The following is a 9,995-nucleotide window of genomic DNA, read 5'->3' on the forward strand; positions in this document are numbered from 1 at the left end:
CTAGTATCTACCTCGAGTTGTTGAGGTTTAAATGAGTGTAAAGTGTTTAGAATAGTACATGGCATAAGAATTTGTAAGATAAAAATAAAACTGTTTAAAAGAAAAAGAAGTTTTCCCTTTCCTCACTCCCTCCCATTCCTCTATCAGTTATGTGCCTCAGAGGTAGCCATATTATTAATTTGTTGTATGTATTTATAAACATTTTAATTAAAAATTAAACTAATACCCTGGCTGGTGTAGCTCAATGGTTGGAGTGTCAGCCTGTGCACTGGGGGGTCTTGGGTTTAATTCCCAGTCAAGGGCACATACCTGGGTTGCAGGTCCAATCCTTGGCCCCCGTAGGGTGTGTGCAGGAGACAACCAATCAATGTTTCTCTTTTCTCTCTCTTTCTCTCCCCCTCCTTCCCTCTCTTCTCTTTTTAAAAAAAAAAAATCAGTGGAAAAAAATATCCTCAGGTGAGAATTAACAAAATAAATAAGTAAAATAAAAATTAAACTAATATGTTTATATAAAGCAAGTATAGCAAAATCTAGATAATGGCTAACTAACTCTGAGTGATTAGGCTATGGGAGTTCAGTGTACCATTTTCTCTGTTTTTATGTATCTTTGAATTTTTCATTAAAAATAGTTCTTTACATAGCTCAAACAGAAAACTAATAAAAGTTTATAGCTATTCCCTATTAGCTCCCCAAAGGCTGTATTTTAAAATTGTTTAGCTATGTCCTCTGATACTTACCTTTCTATTTCTATTGAAATATTACATTTATATTGCTATATTTGACTTTTCATTTTTCAGAATTATCTATAGACTGTCTATTATGGAAGATGAAGATGGGGCTCTTTTATACCAACACCTATATTTACTTTATCTTTCTTAATTCTCTCAATATAATTATATCACAATTTGGAGTAAAATCAATATTTTGTGTTTATGTAAATAAAATTGCAATTTGAAATTTTTAACATTTTAAAAATGTTTTTTATTGATTTTAGAGAGAGAGGAGGGGAAAGAGAGAAACATCGATCAGTTGCCTCCTGCACACACCCCCACTGAGGATTGAGCCCTCAACTAGGGCATGTGCCCCGACCAGGAATCGAACCAGTGACCTCCTGGTTCATGGGACCAACTGGCTGGGTTTAATATTTTCATACAGTTCAGATCAGCGTGTCTGGTTCATTTCAGTTCCTGCTCTGATAAACCTGAGGACAGGGACTGCTTCAGTTTCTCTGCCTTTGCTTTGTCTATGATGACCAAGGTATAAAGGAACCTGCTGCATTGGACTTTAAACTTCACATTATCCTTATTTTTCTTGATCTGGACAGATTTGGCTTCCTTTCTCATGTTCATGAGCAGGAAGTCCTTGAATTCCTCAATTTTTCAAGGCATGGTTAGTAGCTAGGAGGCATGGAGAGCATGTGAGGCATAGCAAGCGGCAAGAAGCAAGGAAAACAACAAAGAACAAAAGTGTATGTTTTTTACAGCTGAGTCATGTTGTGAATTGCATCACATTTTATTTCTTGTATAACTTTTTTATTTTTCCTGGGGTTAATAAGTGCCTAAGTTTTATTTTATTTGTTAAGTTTTCCAGTTACTTATTACTAATTCATGTCCAAATTCCCAACAGAAATATGAAACTCATTTTATTTTTGTCAACCATATTTTGTCATCTATGGTTACAGGTAGCATCCTTTTCAGACCCACAATTTTTTTTTTTTTTATCCTCACCCGAGGATATTTTTCCATTTTTTGTACAGATAGAGTGGGAGGGAGAGAGAGGAAGGAGAGAGAGAGAGAAACATCGACGTGAAGGGACACACCCGCACGACCAACCAGGGCCAGGGACAAACTGCAACCGAAGTACGTGCCCTTAGCGGGAACCGAACCCGGGTCTCTCCGGACCGCAGGCCGACGCTCTAACTGCTGAGCCAAACTGGCCAGGGCAAAGGGAAATTTTTTTTTTGGTATGTGCCCCTAGCGGGAACTGAACCCGGGACTCTCTGGTCCACAGGCCAACGCTCCAACCGCTGAGCCAAATTGGCCAGGGCGGACCCACAATTTTTTCATTCAGGACCATCACTAGCACAAATGACCTTTTGAGTAAAGTTCTTTAAAAAGGCATCTCCTCTGGACAGACAGATTATAAAAAGGAGCTTCCTGGGATGACAAGTTACAGAACAGTGCTCTCTTTGGGAAGAGCGATTAATAAGTGTTTTCTTCCTCTGTTTATTTATTTTTTATTATTTTTTAAGAATTTTTTTCTTTATTGATTTTTAGAGAGGAAGAGAGAGATAGAAACATCAATGAGAGAGAACATCCATTGGCTGCCTCCTGCATGACCCCCACTGGGGATTTGGCCCACAATCTGGGCATGTGTCCTGACCAGGAATCGAACCAACGACCTCTTAGTGCATAGGTCAATGCTCAACCACTGAGCCACACCGGCCGGGCTTTCCTCTGTGTTTAATGCAACACTTTATCAGGACTGTGACTTGGCAAGCAGCATGCAAGATGGATTTCAGCTTTAATTTATGGCCACAAAGCTTGACACCTTTGGTCAGAAAACAACCTACACTAGTGGTGTAATGTACCTGTTCCTCTTCCTATCTGAACTGGTTAGTCTGTGGATATGTTGCTTGACGGTCACTACTGATTTTCCTTTTCCATCATTTTGGAGATTCCCCACACCCTTCTCCTGTGTTAGATCTTTTGCTTACTGGGTCCCAAGTATTCCTCTTTCTTGGTTTATTCATTCACTTTTTTTAATTGATTTTTTTTTTTTTAGAGAGAGAATGGAAGGGAGAGGGAGAGAGCATCAGTTGGCTGCCTCCTGCATGTCCCCCACTGGAGATTAGGCCCACAACCTGGGCATGTGCCCTGACTGGGAATGGAACCAGTGACCTCTTGATACATGGGTCGATGCTCAACCACTGAGCCACACTGGTTGGGCTATTCATTCATTTTTTATGGAGAACATTCTCCAATAATTTTTAAAGAAAGGATGCCTGAGAATTTGGGGGGATTTGGAAGCATGAAGAAGACTATTTTAGTCTCAAACTTGTTTGATATTTTAGCTGGCTATAGAATTTTAGACTTGAAATGATTTTTCCTAAGAATTTTGAAGGTATTGTTCTATTATCTAATAGTTTTCATTGTTGCTATTGAGAAGTTTGCTACCCTTCTTATTTCCAGACTATTGTATTTAAACCTTATTTCCTCTCTTTCTCTCATTCTGAAAGCTACTCTTTATCCCTTGATGTTCTATAATTTTATAATCATATGCTTTGGTGTGGGAATTTGTAAATCCATTTTGCTGGGTATTTGGTAGGCCCTTTCAATCTAGAAATTCATGTCCTTTATTTTGGGGAAATGTATGGAATTATATTTTGATAATTTTCTCACCTCCATTTTCTTCGCTTTCTTTTTCAGAGTCTCCTATTAGTCAGGTAGTTATACTTTCTGTATTTATCCTCCAGTTTGTTATTTTTTTCTTTCCTACTTTCATCTCTGTTGCCATTCATTGTACTTTTTGGATATTTTCTCAACTTTACCATAAAAACCTACTTTTGAATGTTTTAAATTCTGTTATTACACACACACACACACACATTAATTTATAGGGTTTTAAAATTATTATTATTTGCTAAATGTACCTTAAAATACACACTTTTTATTTCATGAGCATGTTTCTTTTACCTCTTTGAAGTTATTAATTATAAAGTTTTTATTTTAGTTTTCTTCTCTTCCCTGAATTGTCTTAGATTTTTTCAAGCTCTTTTTCTTGTGGTAGTTAATTCTGGTCTCTATCTCTCATGTTAGAGACTTATTTTAAACCATTAATATATTTTCCTGTCCATCAATACACAAAAGTAAGGTAGTAAAAGACTGCTTGGAAACTCTGTGTGCATGTTTGGGCCCTGTTGATCAGTAGATATCACCGAAGAGTAATAAGGTGGAGATCCAGATGTTTTGTGGGAGACCCCGATTGCCAGAATTTTGAGGCATTTTCTATTAGACTGGTCAGTTTCTTCAGAATCTCCAGCTTAGACAGCTGACCAATTGAAGACAGTTGTCAGCTTTCTGAAAATCAAGATAGGGAAGATGTTAACCCCAAATTTAACCAGTTTGATTTAATATAGCAGTGGTTTAAAACTTTTTGTTATTGAAAATTTCAAAAATATATACAAATAGTGAAGACAGTATGATGAACCCAGCTCAAAGAATTATCAGTTTATAGCCAGTCTTGTTCCAATCTCTCTGTCCCCATATTATTTTATAGAAAATCCCAGATACTATATTATTTAATCTGTAAATATTTCAGTTAAATAATTCTAAAACAAAAGGAATTTTTAAAAAATGGCCATAATACCACTAACCCATCTAAAAATTTTACAATGTGCAATTAATGCAGTGTTCACATGTCAATGATTACTTCATAACTTCTCCTCTCCTGCTCTTCCTCTTCTTCCTCTGCTTGCTCTCCTCCTCTTTTTAACTACTTGCAAGATTCAAGTATAATTGCAATTAGTTGATATAGCTCTTAAGTTTCCTTTAGTCTATTTATTTCCCCCCTTGCAATTTCTTTATTGAAGATACCAGGTTATTTGCCCTATAGAGTCTCACAGTCTGGGGATACTATACAAACAAGAGCCTAAATTTTATCTTTGTGATTTTCTCTGTTCATAGTATTATCTGTAAAATGGTGTTGCATATAGAAGCTTGATCATATTCAGGTTTGATATTTTTAAAAATATTACCTAATAGTGTTTTTTTTGTTTTTGTTTTTGCTGTGTTTGTATTTTCTATTTTCATCAAGAGGCACATAATGTTCTGTTGTTTCTCTTTTTGTGAAATTAACAGCCATTGATGTTCATTGCCTAGATCTATTATTCCATTAGGGGTTGCAAAATGGTGATAGTCTAATTCTATCCATTTCTTCTTCATTTATTAGCTGTACAATACTTATAAAGAGAAATTTCCCCTCACCCACTATTTGATTTTCCTGATACAGTTCTTATAAGAAAAGCAGAGAAATGCTTGCTTGATTCTTTCTATTTATTTATCAATTTCCCAAATAATGAGTTGGTTTCTTAGTATCCTACAAAGAAGATCAATAAGATATTTCTCTTAAGTGTAAGTATATATTCATAGATTTAAATATGAGTTTCAGTCAGTTGTAGTATTATTGTAGTATTATTTTCATTGATGCTCAATTATCTCATTGTTGATTAATGGCAGCCTCTAATTGGCACCTAAGTCCTTTTGACTAGACCCTAGTAGTAGTCTTTAATAGCTTTTTTACTTTCTGTTATGACAAGATTTCCAGAATCATCTTCCATTTCTCCAAAGAGTCCTGGTTCCTTTTAGTGTAATGTGGTATTTAAAGACCACAGTCTGGGGACTAGAGGTGCTTATTGCTATTGAGTTGATTAACTCCTTGTCTTTTTCAGTAGGGACAGCTAGGAAATACAGTTTTTGAAAAGGTAAAATGCATCGAGTTATTACTATTGCATCCAATTTAAATCCAGGACTATAGGGATTTTACTTAATCTTCATCGATCTCCTATTTTGTTTTGTTTGTTTGTTTTTCCCACACCCAAAACTCCAACATCAATACCATTGCTTATTTGCTTTATCAGTGTATGTCCCACTAGGGAATGTACATATAGTCAATTACTATGTTTGAAATTACTTGAAATAGTTTCTATGTAGTATGATTCCAACTCAGTGGACAGTTAGGTTCATTTATTTCATTTTGCTTCTGCCTTTTGGGAAATTACTTATTTATCACTTGATTTCATTGGTTTATTATATAAAATATGTATATGATTCTAAAGTCAAATCTACAAAATAAGATATAGTCAGTGAGGTAGTTTCTATCTCGTCTTCTCTGTTTTGTTTCCCTCTTCTTCAATAGATTGAACATTAAAAAAACTTTTTGGTTTATCTTGCCATTTTGTAAAATGTAAGCAAATAAGTATATGTATTCATATTTCTCTTTTCTTTTTTAGATAAATGGTTGCTTATTATACAAATTTTTATTCACCTTAACATTTGTCTTTTAACAAAATTTATGTTTAGGAAAGTTACCTGTTTATGTTGTAGCTCAATCTGCTCCCTGGTTTGCCTCTTATTATTGTATGACATCATCGCCACACTCTGCCATTATGTTATGGCATCATTATATCAGTACATCATTACTGAGTTAACATAGTTATACTGTCAAGTTGTCATTTTGTTGCTGGATTGTGTGCCTTGTTACAGTGTCACTGATTACATGGTTATTTCATTACCACAATACAGCTCTATATTGTTAACTAGTGCATTGACCCATCATTTCCTAGTTCATATTAATAAATTGTCATATGGTTATTCTGTTTCTGGATTACATCATTGCACTATTATTATAAGCCCTACACTATCACTTATACCTTGTGACATACTTTACTGCATTATATTATTTAGGATAATTTGTTTCAGTATTATACTATCACTTTGTCACACAATTACATTGGCCTACTCTAACTAAATGTAAATTTGGAGGATAGGAAAGTGGGGACAGGAAGGTATCTCCCAATTCCACATCCCAAGGCCAATTCACTCCCAAGCAACTGCTCTGTAGTTCTGTCTTTTGGACATCATGCCCAGGCATGCCAAATTCAGGCATATGTATTTAGTATACAAAGTCATGCTCATTGTTTCTAGTCTCAAGTAAACCTCTCTTCTTACCTCTACTGATTGCCCCACCAGCCACCCAGACTCTTGGAACACAAATTTTGGAGTCATCTTTGCCCTATCTCTCTACCTCACCTTCAGATCCAATTGGCGGCCAAATCCAGATATGTTATCTCAGTGAGGTTGCCAACAGGCTTTTGGGCTTCTTGGAGATGGAGCACACTCAGCTCACATCATTCCCCTCTGCCCCTCATGGGAGACTTCTCCATGACAGACCTTCCTTCCACAAGTCTCAGTCTCTCTCTCTCTCTCTCTCTCTCTCTCTCTCTCTCTCTCAACTGCACCAGCCTTCTAATGGTCTCTCTGATTCAACCTTCACTTCAGACACCCTGTCTGGCAGTCAGAATTAAGTTGGCAAATAAAACTTTGCATCTGGCCATCTTTAGAAGCAGTCAATGACCACCCCCTACCATCAAGGGCAGGAAAAAGGGCAAACTCAGCCTGGCATTCATTGCTCTGCAAAACTGGTCTTCCTCTCCCTCATCCCTTTCATTTAATCAATATCCAAGTCCTGTCAGTTCAACTTCTGGTATATATATCAAAATCCATTTTGGAAAGTGCCCTTTCCAGCAGTTTATTCCCCTCCTCCTCTGATCAGCCTATGCTTCAGCCAAACCTCGTATCTGCCCAGAGCATGTTTCTTCCAGACCCTGGGCTTTGCGCTTCTAGGAAATCCTCACAGAAATTCTCTCTACCATTCTAACCTCCCTCTCTCAGTAGCCTCTCCATCATCTGAACTCACTTAGCATGGCTGGTTTGGGTCCATCTGATGGGCTCACAAGTTGACTGTTTTTTTGAGGGTTTCTTATCTCTCTAGTCATCCCAGCCTGCCTTGGCTATTAGGAGAGGTCTGATTCTGGGGAGCTTGGCCTCACAGTTAGGTCAGGGACAGAGCTAAGAAAAGGTTGGGTGTTTATTCATTCATTTACTTATTTAATTTCTCTCTCTCTTTTTTTTAATCCTCACCTGATGACATTTTTCCATTTTTTGTTCAGATAGGGTGGGAGGGAGAGAGAGGAAAAAAGAGAGAGAGAGGAAAACAGAGAGAGAGAGAGAGAGAAAGAGAGAGAGAGAGAGAGAAACATCGACGTGAAAGGGACACATCGAGTGGCTGCCACCTGCACAACCCAACAGGGCCAGGGACAAACTGCAACGGAGATACATGCCCTTAGCGGGAACCGAACCCGGGTCTCTCTGGACAGCAGGCCGACGCTCAGCCAAACTGGCCAGAGCTACCAATTTAATTTCTGGTATCCATTAAATGCCAGGCTCTACAGATAAAGACATGGACTCCATTTTTGTGAAAGTTAACGTTTTTGTGGAAGGACAGACAATGCACAGGTAGGGTGACAATGTTGATGAATGAAGAAATTTGGGAGCTGCAAAAGCTTACTAAAGGGCCAGCGAAGTCTTCCTGGAGGGAGTGACATTTAATCTGAGATTTCAAGGATGAACAGGAGTTAGTCAGGTGAATGGTGGGAGTTAGACAAGTGAAAGGTAGAAAGAGTTTTTCAGGATGAGAGAACAGCATGTGCAGAGCCAAAAGGGAAGGTAAAGGGGCTGGAGCTGAGAGAGCAGGGAAAGCATGCTGGAGGCAAGGCTGGGCTGCTAGCAGAGGCTGGGGTTTGTGCCTTCTCAATTAAGTTAAAAGTTTGAACTTGATCACCTCCGAGCCCATGGTGGTCCACCAAAGAGTGTTAAACTAGATCGTGTGTGTGTGTGTGTGTTGGGGGGCACAACAGGGTATTATATGTACTTTTAAAGCTCACTTCAACTGCAAGTGAGGACCTAAATCAGGAGAGCAGGCAGAGCTGCTGGTGGCCCAGCCTTGGGTGATAGGGGGAAGCTGGAAGCAAGTGGCACAGATTTGACATGACTACAGGAGGTTGAACTGATAGAACTTGGATTCTGATTGGTTGAGAGGGATGAAGGAGAAAGTGAAGTCAAGGACAACTGGTGGGATTCTGTCTTGAGCATTTGGGTGGAAGATTAGGATCAGTGAGTGGCACAGTCATGTTTTGGACTCCATACAAAGAGTCATGCAAGATGGTTGAGATTAGTGATAGTGAAGTACAGAGAGTTAAGGCTTCTAACCCAGTCGGGGGTTGAAGAAGGCTTCCTGATTGGGGTAGCTAGTGGCAAGGCCATGACTAAATGTGGCTTAGGGTACAGGATCAAAAGTTAGGTCTAAGATTGGATCAGGGGAGACACAGAGCTGAGGAAGCAGGAGGCTGAAGACTTGGAAGTGGACTCAGGGTGGCCCAAGTTCTGGGTGACTCTAGCCTTCATTGGTGACAGACGGCTTGGCTGGGCTGGGCTGCCCTCTCTTCCTCTGATAATTAATCCCACACGGGGGCCGCGGGCGATGACAGGGCTGTCTAGCGTGCACTTAAGCATTAAATGACCAATTTCTGTCAGACTAACTTCCCCAGCCTCCCTGTCCCCTCCTCTGCCGCACCCCCCTTGTCTGCACCCCCTCCTTCCGCTCCCTGCACTCCGAGTTTTTCAGCAACTGATGGCTCCTGGTTCATTTCTGTGGAATTAATTGGTCCCTGAATGAATTCTGTTGACAGGGCAATTTATCATGTGTTTGGGCTGACAGTGCGGGTGTCGGGGGGTAGGGTGGTGGGGAGATGAATGTGGGGGCCTGAGATGAAGGGGGAGGGGTCTGAGTTGGGGTGAATGTTGACCATAGATACAGGCTTGAGAGACACCAGCCCTAGGTCTTAGGGGGCTATAGAGTGCCCCCAATCATGTCTTCATCCTTTGCTACACATCATTGATCCCACAAGTTTAAGAGAAAACCCCAAACTGGAGAAGACCCACCAAACTTTGGCCTCTCCCTAACTTTTCAAAAGGGGGGCGTCTTCACTGGAGAATTCAATATCACCCTACATTAACTCTCTGAAGGCTGGAATGGGGTCTGGAGCTTTGGGAAAGAATAAGGCTCTGTGTGTGTGTGTGTGCGCGCGCGCGCGCATGCACGTGCGGGTTTATGTGTGTGCATGCACACTCACGCACTCCAGAATTGAAGGACTGATTAGTCTGGTGGGTAAGGGGGCTGGTCCCTAGGGAGTTGGGCGCTCAGCCGGCCTTGCTAACAGGGGCCTAAGGGACTAGCTAATTAAGGTATTGGGATGGTTGGGCAGGTGGGGGTGTCAGGGAGGCAGGAAATATAGTTGGTCCCAAATAGCTGTTTTCTTTGTCTCCCTCCCCTAGTCTCCTGCCCTGCATCCTCAGTGGTCCCCACTATTCTCCTGT

The 9,995-nt window shown here is 39.8% G+C and overlaps 1 pseudogene; it reads right to left on the bottom strand.

Moving 5' to 3' along the window:
- Positions 1–1,175: 1,175 nt before the first annotated feature.
- On the bottom strand, positions 1,176–1,388 carry LOC118632686 (annotated as a pseudogene).
- Between the last annotated feature and the right edge of the window lie 8,607 nt (positions 1,389–9,995).

Source organism: Molossus molossus, unplaced genomic scaffold, assembly GCF_014108415.1.
Source record: "Molossus molossus isolate mMolMol1 unplaced genomic scaffold, mMolMol1.p scaffold_m16_p_17, whole genome shotgun sequence".
Classification (NCBI taxonomy): domain Eukaryota; kingdom Metazoa; phylum Chordata; class Mammalia; order Chiroptera; family Molossidae; genus Molossus; species Molossus molossus.